Source organism: Columba livia, chromosome 4, assembly GCF_036013475.1.
Source record: "Columba livia isolate bColLiv1 breed racing homer chromosome 4, bColLiv1.pat.W.v2, whole genome shotgun sequence".
Taxonomy (NCBI): domain Eukaryota; kingdom Metazoa; phylum Chordata; class Aves; order Columbiformes; family Columbidae; genus Columba; species Columba livia.
The window spans coordinates 33,390,610-33,403,298 of NC_088605.1; the positions used below are offsets into that span (position 1 = coordinate 33,390,610).

Genomic DNA, 12,689 nt, shown 5'->3' on the forward strand with positions numbered 1-12,689 from the left:
AAAAATACTAAGAATAACTCATTTAAAACATTTTGGTGTAAATCATCTTAATGTGTCTTGTTTTCCATCACTAATATTCATAGATCAGAAATAAGGGCGTTCAACAAATTTCCACCTGGAAGAGATGAAATAACTAGCCTTAGGGAAGGTGGATTAAAGAACTAGTAGTGCTCTTTGCAACAAGTGGAGTGTTTACTTGAAACTATCAACATTGCATTAGAGCATATCAGAAAACTGAAGAGATCGTTTAAAGTGATGTATGTAGTAAAAACACAGAAATTCAGTGATTGCTAGTATCCTTATGCCTTTGTTGTTACCCACACCAATGAAAACAATGCATCAAGAACAAGGTGAGGGAGCAGTTGTAAGTCTTTGACTATGGAGATTAGTTTACCATGTTATATTAAAATGCCAGTTAACATGTGCCTATCATTTTGGTGACAGGGGAATTTGGGTGCTCAGTGATTGCAGGACTGGACCATTCTTAAGGTCAATGAAGAAAGCTCTCCTGAGTGTTGTTACACTTCTTGCTTTTCTTTCTCTTCCTTTTGGAACTTCTCTCAGCCTGGTGGGTTGCTTTTTCCTGGGTGCCTTATGTGCTGAGCTCCAAAGGAGCCCTGACCACCCCTTCAACAGATTCCTGTGTTGGAAGGGAGCCTCCAGCAGGCAGGAGAAGAGTCCCAGCAGTTCCACCCTCACTCTTCTGTGCCCATCCTGTCTGCCAATGCCTGGCACAAGTTGGGATAACACAGGGACTGGTGCCAAGCTGGTAACCAGCAACTGCTATATCAAGGCAGAAAGCTGCATTCACTCCCTTCTCACCCATCTCTGTTCTGTGCTAGGTGTATTTAGGTTTTTGTACTTTTTGCGAGTTTCCCATGTCCTTGGCCCAAATATTTTGTTGCTAAAACTCCTTTTGTGACTAGTGAAGAAGCCAGAGAAGAAGTCTGATGTTGCTGAGGCCCCAAGGCCATAGAACAGCAAAGTAAAAGCTATTAATAACTTCACTAGGACTGGACACGTGCTTAAACTTAAGTATGTGTGTTAACTACTTTTCTGAATGAGATGGCAATGAAAAAGGGAAAAAAAAAACAATGTTCATAGGCTAAATCTGCCTCAGCTGCATTAGGTCCAAACCATTCTGTAAAGACAGCTCTGTGAGTGCTCAAAAGAATAATGAACTCAAGAGTAATCCTTGACAGAATCTGTAAGATCAATGAAGTCACTTGGGGAAGAACTAAAGAACACAGCTACTTTTTTTTTTAAATTCAATATTTGTTAAACAGTACAGCTATTGCAGAATTGGGGGATCGGATCTATCAGCAGAAATTTTATTTTGGAGGCTTTTCAAACTGGCCCTGGGTGTTGGTTTGAGCAGCATAAGAATCTAGTTGAAGAGTGCATTTTTCTAGAATATAAATTTTAAATATAGTAATGGAACTGTCTTTTGATGAGATTGGAGATCTCATCAGCCTTTTCAGAATATGATTGTTCTTGATGATGTTTTGTTTTTTAATTGTAAAATGATAATGTTAAATGCTCTATTAAAAATTTATTTATATAATAAATGAAGCTCCTGTTGTGAATTTGGACTAATGGAATCATTGTTTTTGTCACAGGTGATCCTTGGACTTCTTTTTGTGCCTCGACAGAAAATGGGTAGTCTGACAAATATTTGACTCAAGGGGAGATAACTTGTAGAAGATCAAGTTGCAGCACAAATTCAGGGTTCTGCTAAAAGATGAGATGTTGATGACAATGAACATTTATTTCAGATATGAATAACTTCCAATATTAAAAATGGTAAGCTGTTTGGAAGAAGGGCGTGGAGATCCTGAATATTGCCAATTGTTGAACAAAACTCATATAAAAATACAGTTCAAATAAAGCTGTTCTTCAGAATGATTTTGATTGAATAATTTACTGAATCAAAGGTTTACTTCAGAAACCTGTTTAAATGGCACTGTGCTGTCAGTGACCAAAGGTAAAGGTGAGTATTTCAGGTAATTGATACTCTATTCTTAGTAGTATGTCTGTCAAACTCATCTATTTTTTTCTTTCTGCAAGATTCTGCATTCTGAAGTTTTTAGAGCCACTACTTTCTCTAGTTTGCTACTGCCAGTGGACAGTGGTACTGAGATGCTATAGTGTTTGCTGACTCTTTTAGGTTATTTTTTGAGGGGTTCTCCCTTTTCCCATTAAGTTTATCTTTTATTAGCAATTTCTAATCTGTTTCTATTCTTACCTCTTTTCTATTTCTTTTTACAATATCTCCTTTTCTGTCATGTCATTACATAAATATTTTGTCTCTCTAGTGTGAGACAATATCAGCAAGTCTAGTTTAGTGACAGGAAATGCTACTGACAATAGGCATCCAGTGCTGATATGACAGTGTCCATTCTGTACAGTGAGGCTTGCTTTCCTAGAGCAATAAAAATGTTGCAGTGTCAATGCTACGCATCACAGTTTAATTTTGCAACCTCAATGAGAACCTTGTCACCCTTGCTGTTGGCAGTTTTTCTTCTACTCACATCTGTGAGCTGCCTCAAATTCCACATTTTCCTGAGAAGTGATTACCAACATCTGTTTCTGGAAGACAAGTTAACATGATTTGTTAATGTTTTAACATTTGCTTATTTAACAAACAAATAAACATGTAGTTAAGTAATGCTTGGGACTATAATACAAATGTTGCTACTAAAGAAGTGTTCTTTCAAAATCCAGCCTTCCTAAAATCACAAAAATGGGCAGTATTACAGTTCAGTGGGATAACCAAGGTTACTACTTCAGATGATAGAATTAAGGTCTGATTATGTTCTTAATTTTAAGAATGGATAAAAGATACAAAAAAACTTTATAGATAACCTTGAATTCAGGTGATAACTATGCTACAATCTTCTTAATATTTTCTTTATCAATTAGAGCAGAAACTAAGGTATAATCAGTGAGTCTGTTTACAGTTTTCAAATAGTGACTTCTGTAGCTTCTAAATAGTGTTATGGTGCAGATGGGTAAATGTACAAAACTTTATGTCCTGTAGTTCTTTTTTTTTTTTTTTTCTTTTTTAGTGAAGTTTGTTATCCATAAAGAGAAGGCAGACTTATACTCATTCCTTGAAGAAACACCTTGCATTAGAAGTAAAAGATTTTCAGCTCATTCTTTTCATTTTACATATGATCTAATATAGTACCAGGTCATATAGATATGTTTTTTTGAAGGATAGTTGTTACCTTATTGATCATCATATTGAACATTTTTATGCAGCTCTTGATTATCTCAGAGTCCTATACTTGAGTTGAGGACTTGAATTAGGTTGTCTGGGTTCGGGGAGAGGGCTCGGTTTTTTATCATGGGTGATGCCTCATCTTTTGATTGCTAGAATTCTAACAAAGTCCTTTAATGTGTTACTTAGACTATCTAATCTCCCCTAACTCCTAAGGTCCCCTGCTCTCTTAAAACAAAAAAAAAAGTGGGGGAGAAGAGAAGCAGCTGATTTCAAATCCTGCTGTGTGTGACCAGGCACTGGAGTTCTCTATTCAAATACAATACTAAGCAGCTGGAAAGTTTTATAGACAGTTTCAGGCCAATTATATTTTGTTTTCCTGCCTACACCCTTAAACAGACTATTTAGCTATCTTTGTTCTGTAAATTGGGCAGTATATGTAATTTTTATTTTGGCCTATAGAAACCCCATTCTACATGATGTGTACACATAATCCTAGATGCGATGCTGAAATATAAGATCTCTTTAAATTGTATCGACTTTGCTTTTGAGGTGCAGATGCAAGGTTAGCAAAACTAACTGGTCTTCACGGAGAGGCTACCAAACAGAAGTACCCAGCCCCTTGATGCTTGATATTGAGTGAGGTCAGTTGGAAATGTTGCTTTTGTTAGTCAGCCGTTGCAGCTGCACGCCAGTGTTAGCTCCCTGTGGTTATAGTGCAGCAGTCAATATGACATTTAGCCAGACAAGGTGGCCAGCTCTCTAGCCATTGGCCAAACTGATGTATGAGCATGAGTACAGGAATTAGCCTTGAAAACTGATATCCATTCACACCATAGAGAAATTTCAGCAGATACATGCCTTTGTGTGATTTGGGAAGAATAATGAATGCTCTTTCCCGCCTGGGTAGGAGCTATGGATTTTACTTTATGTTCCTGTTTTGCAGACTGAGCAATGAGCGGTTTTCTACTCCATAGTCTTGTTTGTTATTTTTTTTTTTTTTTTTTTTTACAGACACATTCCTTTACCTGTCTGTGTTTGATAAAAAATAAGTGATTTCATTTTCAGTGGTGAAAGAGTATTCTTAACCCAATACAGTTAGGGTATGGACAATTTAATGTTAGAGCTATTGAAAGGAAAGCACCTCTTTATGTAAATATTCCTCATTTACAGCCACTATTTGCTGCTTCAGTCAAACATCACAAAGCCACTTGTAAAATGAAGAATGGCAGTGCTTTGTATTTTCCTTCAGCACTCTGGATATTTTTTTTTTTTTTTTTTTTAGTAATAGCATCCACAGACCCATTTTGAAAGACTGGATATTGTGGAAAACATGAGACTTACATATCATGAAGAATCAAAGTTTGCATACATGCAGATAAATTGGTTACTTCAGCTGTGTTTTTGTTTCATTTTGGATGAAAAATGGCCTATAAATAAAAAAAACCACCTGCTTTTATTAATAGTTTACATGTATTAAACATTAATATGTTTGTCTTACTTATAGTAATTATTTACATTAAAGTTATGTCTCCAGAATATCTCTGGCTGTGTAATTCCAGGGTCTGCCCTGTGTAATTTGCATCCTGTAATGACTGAACCTAACATACAGGTTCACATAATTATAGGTTAATTTAAAAAGCCTAGGTTCTTCCCCACATTTCCATTATTCCACTTTACATCTCCCAATGTTCCCTGAATCTGTTGCTGAATCGGTTCTCACTTAAAACAAAGGATTGAAAGGGACCTTCTTGATCATCAAGTCCAATTTACAAGTGTAATAGGTGTACACAGAAATCTTTTCAGAATCACTCTTCACCTTAAGGTATAGCTTTCTTCTTATTCCATCTTAAGAAGGGTGTTCTCACTGCCTAAATATATTTTCCATCAGTTTATATGCTTTTGCTATTGTACTGATATTACTTAACATTACTGAACATGTGTCTATTCTTGTAATGAGTGAGAATAAACACATCATTGCTTGGCTGTCATTTTGCTAGTCCAAAAAAAAAGCAGATAACAAATTCTACTAGTCTATCTGCAAAACAACCTTTTCCCTTCTGCAAGAGGGCACTGACCCCAGGAATATGCCTCATCTCTGGAAATACCTTCCTTGAAAGCAAAATCTTGGTTTTACTGAAATCAATAGCAAACCTCTTAGAGAGGTCAGTGCCTGTCTCCTTTCACTTTTTTGACTGCAATACTTGCCCATGAAGGCTGCTATACTGCTGACAATCTTAAGCTCAAAATGTGGTAAGCAAAGAAGTCTTTATCATAACTTTGGACTCAGAACAGGGTTTTTGTTGGATCACTGATATCCTTGCAATAAGGATGATTACAGATCAGGGTCATGAGTGCCTGATCTGCATATCCTGAGGTGGATGCATCACATAAAGCTGCTTACAATTTAATGTATGGTAGGTATGCAAGCTATGAAGTCTGAGAATTGATGCTTCAAGAACACCTATGGGAATAAAGAAAACACAAGAGACTGCCTACTACTGCAATGCTGTCCTTTCTAGGTTGTTTTTTGTTGTTTTTTAGCAAATGGATATTATGTTGCTTAGGTCAAGGATGGTTTTCTTGTACTAGAATTGCCTGGTCAGATCACATCAGTTTGTCCTTGATGTCACCTTTGTCCTCTTCTGCTTTCTACAAACTCGTAGTTCTTTAGTATGTTCATTAAGCAGAATAAATTTCAGAATTGGGTTTTTGTTGCTGTAGCCTCATTGTATAGATTTTTTAATTATTCTGTTTCCAAATATGACATCATATATATGTATGATGTTCCTTTGGAAATTTCTCTTATCAATCTGGCTGTCTTCAACCACTGTCTTTTCAGTTGTTTTTTTTTTTTTTTTTTCCTTGCCTAAAGAAACATACTGTTGACAATCTGCAGTGCTTCATAAACCCATGTTATTCTCCCTTCCTGATGATGTAAGAAGTTTCAAGACCTGTTGCTAAGGATTTTCTTAGCATTGGCTGTGTCTTGTTTTGGGGAAATACAGAAACACTTATATATTAAAACATATGTAAATCCTACTGTTTTTTACCATGTGGAAGAAGATACTCATACCAAAGGTTGCTTCATTTTGTGGGGTACTTTGGTTCTACGAATTTACACATACAGATGCATCTAGAAACATTTCCTCTAATTATCTGGATATTTTTACAGTAAGTACCTTTTCATTTTCCTTCTTTTTTTTTTTTTCTTTTTTATTCATTAATGCAGCATCCCTTGGCACATTGTAACTTGTATTTTTTGTGAATATACACACTCTAGAAATTATGGTCTCTCATATGTAGGAGAACAGTATTCAACATGTCTGACAGGAAGGAAGGACAATAATGTTTCCTTATCTTTCACCTAAACACAGGTGGTGGGTTTAGTTCATGGTATAAATTTGATCAGTTTCAGTGCTTCTGTAATTCATGCTTATTGAAACAGCTCCAACAGGGACTTTTGTATTGGTGTCACATAAACATAGCTCTCACTGGCCAAGCTCATTGTACCCGTTCTGCATGTAAGCATCCAGGACATGTCCAGAGTAATCTGCATAATGTTGAGTAAAACAGTTTTTCATCTCCTCTGCTAAGTATGGAGAAGACGGCAGAACCAAGTTTGTGTCTTAGCGTATATTAAATACCTAATGTAGAACTTAAAACGCAGTCACATTTTCCCATAGCAAAGGTTTTCAAACACTGTTTTTAGCAAATAATTGGACATTTCTTTTACAAATTTGTCAATGTCCTGCTCCTGTTTTTTGCAGCTCTTGTCCTGATCCCTTTTTCTCTTGCTCATTCAGTGCATCTCACTACTGGGAATCTCTGCAATGTGTGGTAAGATTGTCAACTATGAACATTTTGTTAGTTGCTAGAAATCTGCCTTAATTTTCATTGTTTTTATGGCATAATACTTGTCTTGCTCATAGACACTCTCCTCCAACAGTATCTACCTAACATACCAACTTTTGTTCAGTTATTTTTGAACATACCTAGGAATTTGTCCTGCTTCTGTTCATCATACTTTTGCACTTTTTCTCTGGATGACCTGTACCCACTGGGTATTATGCTGAAGATGGCATAAAGATTACCACTACTGTATTGAAGAATAACTTTGCACTATCCTTGTTAAACTCTTTGCTGCTGAAATTGTTTGTTTTCTTTTTTCCCCTGCATTTTTCCATTGAGGGTAGATCTGACAGGTTTTGTCAGAAAGGCTCTTGTTTTAGAGTTGTTCTTTACTTGGGTCTCTCCCTTATGGGATCTATTACACAGTCTGTGAAAGCTGGTTTTAGTACGCTCCATAATAATAGAATACTAAGATGTTGCACTGTTCTTGGGGGCATTATGAATACTAGCATTTTAAAAGGACGTTGAGTGCTGCTTTTTCAATTATTCCTGGTAGGAATTTCTAGTGCATGCTTAGTGACAACCTGCGGTAGATTGTACGGTTGTACGGATCTTGCCCTTGCACCTTGTTAATACTGCTTGCAGCAATCATTATCTAAAACATGCCCAAAAGATATGGCTGTAACTGACAAACATGTAAATGCAGCAGTATGAAGCGAGGAGCGGGGGAAAGAAGCAAATAAGCTAAGTCGAAGCAACCTAGTGAACATAATATTTACAATCTGCTTGTTCTTGGTTCCTATTTTGTACTGTGGTATCCCATTTGTCACAACAGTGATGCGTCCCTTCATTGTGGGCTTTCCTAGTGGGTCTTCCTTCTCTTACTTTTCTCAAGCTATTGCAGCGATGGGGCTTTGCTACCAGAATGCTTACTGGAGTCTAGCTGCCTGAGAACATCTTTCTTGTGCAGAGAGAACTTCACAGTCTACCAGCAAGCAGTGAATTGGTTTCTAAGATCCTTTGCTTATATTCAGATATTTATATTATCTCCTGTCTCTATATTTACTCAGAAAACTTTCTTGATCAGATTCAAATTTCAGAGAGATTTCACCTGTTTCTGGTTTTTGAATTGGTGACCGTTTGTTGTGATGACTGGGCAAATAAATCTCAAAATAATTAATTTGTTTGTGTCGTTTTTTGGTCTATTCTCTTACACAGGTATAAGTAATAGAATTTCCAGTGGTAACACTGAGTGGCAACTCCAGTATATGTTTCATTTAAGCTAAAACCCATTCTGAAAACATTTATTGACATTAGTTTAAGATTTTGTTTTGTAGGAGCATTTATACATATGCATGTGTTGAGTACAAATGTAGTATGGAATCAAGTACTTTTTCTAGAAAGACTAAAAGGAAACTTTTAGTATATTGGAATGTTACTGGAAGTAAAGAACTGTCTAATAATCATCTACAAATTCAAACAATATTATGCCTTCTACATTTAGAAACTCTGAGCCTCTACTGAGGTAAGAAGAGAGTCAGATGAGTTTAAAAGTTTGAAATGCAGCATAACTGAAGAAGTTAGGTTAACATGTCAGCTACAGTAGAGCACATATGAGGCAGTAATCCTAAAAGCAACCTTCATCTCACAGGTGTAAGTGTGGAGTTAGTTATTAGAAGTAAGCTACTATCTTTGCATGTGTACCTACATGGTTCCTTAGGGCTGGAGTCCCTTCTCAGGCTTAAAAGCCCCACAGTCCACTCAGTGAGTACAGCTGCAGTAATTACACAACTCCTGGTGGACGGAAAGGGCCTCACTGCAAACTTTCAGTCATACAAGGTGATTTTAGTCCATAGGTTGTCATTCAGCTAGCAGCCTCAAAATGGTGCTGTTCTCTCTCATGCTTTCTTGCTTTCTTTTATTTCTCTTGCTCATGGAAAAGAAATTGGACCCTTCAGAGCCCAGAACATTCTAGGCTGGGTTTTCCTGCAGTTAGCGTCACTTGATAAGTATCCTGATTTTTATAAGTACCCTGACTTATTTGGCCTGAAATTAGTTATTCAACTTAGTATTTAGCTCCGACTTGGAATTCTTCTCAGCTACCATGCAAAACAGTACAGCTACTTCAATAATACTTCTGTGATTTTCTTAGGAAGATTTACTGACAAATGTTCTTTGCTTCTTGCTGTTTCAAGTTCTGATTTGGATTATGGCCACTGGAAAAAAGTCTACTTGGACTTAAGCTGTTTAAACCAGTATGTAATACCTCATTCATTGTCCAGACAGATTACTTATTTTAATGACTCAGCATTGCCTTCAAAATTTCATGGTGTACTGGCACTGTTCTGAGAAGAGGGACTGCAGAAAACAGGATTAATATGAGTCTTGAAATTAGTTTCAGTTAAGTGGAGCAAATGGTAGAATAATTTTGAACCTAAAACTTGGAGGGACCTGAAATTTCTATTTGCTAGTTTTGTGAATTCAGAAAAAAATCAATGCAAGTTTCCTGTGTTACCAATGACTTTTACTTGTACAGCTAACTATTGTTTGGGACTAAACTGTTTTCTCTGATATACCATAAAGCCCTTTGAGCAGTAAAAGTGTATACATTATACGAACTATTGAGACAAAAAAATAGGCAACAGAAGTGTGTATTGAAATAAGAAGACTAAGTCCTCTAAGTATGGAACAAAAAATTCCAATGATACGAGATTTTTCAAAATTCTAGTACTAGAAAGATCTGGACTCAGCTGTAGTTAAAAGTAGTGACTCTCTTTTAAGGTCCTGTATGTTCCCTGGACATGATTCTGTCCAAGCCTAATTAGACACAAGGCCTTTGACTTTGGAACTGCAGATGCCAGGGATGCCAAAAGATGTTATAGACACTCAGTTTTCAGAGCTTGTGAAGTTCTCTAAGAGTCTGTAATACTTTGTGAATGAGATTTGGACAGTGCAAAAAATCAGTCCAGGACAAGCAGCATACTAGATAACATGCTGATTTAAGATACAGATGGAAAATGCAGTTACATACAGGCATGCTGTAGGCAGAGTTACTAATATATTTGATGAAGAAAAAAAGAGACTAGGGTGACCTCTGATTCCCTTCTATACAAACTGGAATAGGAAGATGACGTTAAGTTCAATTTTTTTCAACTGAAGTAGTGCTCAGCATAAACTTGAAAGTATTTTCCAAGAAAATGATGTATCGTCTGGAATTGAATGCAATCTGTTTGATTTTGACCTATACTGTTTATGTATTTGTTGACATTTCTTTGAGGCGTATGCAATGATAAATAATTTCTTCTCAACTGAAAATCTTATGCTGCAATTGTGTCTCTCCTGTTACAACTACTGTTGTAGTATTGTAAAAGCCCAGTTCCTAACCCATTTTTGGACTTCACTTTTTGAATGATAATGGCTTGTGCGTAACACCCCAGTTCTGCTGTTGAATTTACTTGTACCAATGCTTTGTTATGTTCCCATGAATAGTTCCCAGCTTCATTCTGTAACAGTCTTTTTTTTTCTCAGCAGGGCAGTCAGTGATTCTTTATTTGAAATAACTGTCCAGGGAATGTAACGTTCTACAGCACCGATGTGCCATGTGCCTCACTATGACTGCAGCTTTTCTGTCAATTCTTTCACTATGTCCTTGGTGTTATCTGATACATCTTGCTATTTTCTGTCACTGCTTTCTTCAGTGCCTCGTCATATTTTCTGAGTTTGTATCGTGTTCGTGTTTGTATCGTGTTTGTTCGTGTTTGTATCGTATTGCATAGATGCCTGTAATATCCCTGAATTAGTCTCTTAGTTCTTTTGTGGAAATATTCCACTATTCCATAGTTGACTTTATCCCCAAAAGAATAGGAAGAAATGTATAATAGTGTGCCTAGTCTAGCTGATTCTTCATCTTTTTTTTTTTTTATTCCTTATTCAGAATAGTTAATTTGTTTCACCACCTATTTGATCTTAAATGCTTGTGGTTAAGTGCTTGGACTCTTCTTATTTCTTAATACCTATGTTAGGATCTTCTAGATCAATACAAGTTGTTGTTGGGAGGATACCTTAGGGCTATGCTATTAACCTTTGTTGTGACAAATTCAAACTACTGTGGTTCTTCCCTTTCTAGGTGTATTTCTGAGTCCAATCCATTTTTCTGAAATGTGTATTTTAAGGGAGTATATGAATCATTACAAACGTACAATGCTTAGGAATGTCCTTAGCCCCTCAAAGAATTTCAGACACTGCACAATTAGATTTATTTCAGTGATGGATGCTTTTCTTCAGAGCATGCCTAGTTTAGCATATTTAAGCTCAGCAAAAAGGAATCTTTTCTGCTTCAGTGGCACTGTAGAACTTTTCGAGAAAAAGTATTAAGAACTGTTCTTATTCTGGACTGTTGCTCCCACTAAAGTAATCTCACCTTGGGCTTTTTGAATCCCTTCACATCTTACAAGCACAATGTCAGACTACCAGACTACTTTATCTGAGGGAGACCTGTTATCACTATAAAGTGAGGATCCATAATCATGCAATACACTGGCTTCGGTCTGATTGAGGTTGATTGAAAGAAGATTGAGAGATAAATTCTCTAAATACAGTCGAGGATAATAAGTTTCTCTGAATTCCAAGATTTATATGTGATTTATTTTGCAGTACTTTAGAGCTGAGGCAGAAATTTGTGAATCTACCTTTTGGGTAAGTCATCTATTCTGAATATGGCAGATTGTGATTATTTTTTTTTACATTTGTGATCCATTACTTCAACACTTGTGTCTGTATATAGACCCAGTTGTGCAGGCTGTTGTATATATTCCATGTGTATAATTACATACATTTATTTCTGACTTTCAAGTTTGATACTGTCCCTGCTCTTTTGTGAGTGGTCTGTGAGTCTGTCAGTATGCAATTCAGTCTTAATTTTCCCATACATTTTTAAAACAATTTTTGTGCAGCTTGTGAAATTCTGAAAATGTACCTTGCATGTAGCAAGAATGATAACTTTAGAACACTTGAGTTTTTCTCCAAAAATCCTTCCATATAAATGCCTTTTGTTCACAAAAGTGTTTTATTCAGAGAATATATGTACAATACACCTTCAAAAATGAATTATGGGATTAGGTGTTCCTTCATGATCATGTACTCATGCAATTTCCTACTTAATTTTGCACAGCTGTTTTTGAAGTAGATGGTACAGTGAAGATAAACATTAGATGTTTGGTTTGTTTTTCTCTGGAATTGTTCCAAACATAACATTTTGAGAGGCATCAGTTAGAAGGCAGTTAGTGGAGTTCGCGAGACTGTGACTCACCTGACCTGTTGGGTTCCATAACAGCAGTTTTTTCAGGATAACTGTAATGAAACATTTGTTACTGCGTTACGGGTATTGGATACTATCGGATAGAAGATGTTGCCTCCATAAAGTCTTTACTTCCAGCATTACCATATAATGCCATTTTAAACTCTTATCTCTATTTACCTCTCTTTTGATCTAGGTACATCATGGAGATCACTGAATTAAACATATGAATTGGTCACTAGTCATACAAAGTTCAAAAGGTTACATGAATTCTTTTAGTTTTCTATCATCCCCTTTAGCCATGCCATTTAATTGACT

The 12,689-nt window shown here is 36.3% G+C and overlaps 1 protein-coding gene across 2 annotated transcripts in view; it reads left to right on the forward strand.

The window, feature by feature from the left end:
* The window catches only part of MTNR1A (melatonin receptor 1A), a 55,868-nt gene that overhangs the window by 3,693 nt on the left and 39,486 nt on the right, over positions 1 to 12,689 (forward strand). Inside the window, exon 2 of one of the 2 annotated variants that reach the window (XR_010472233.1) lies at positions 1,620 to 1,905. The exons of the other annotated variant lie outside the window; for it this stretch is intronic. The gene's annotated coding sequence lies outside the window, so the exon portion shown is untranslated. Of the gene's footprint in view, positions 1 to 1,619; positions 1,906 to 12,689 lie in introns of those variants that run through there. 2 annotated transcript variants of the gene reach the window in all.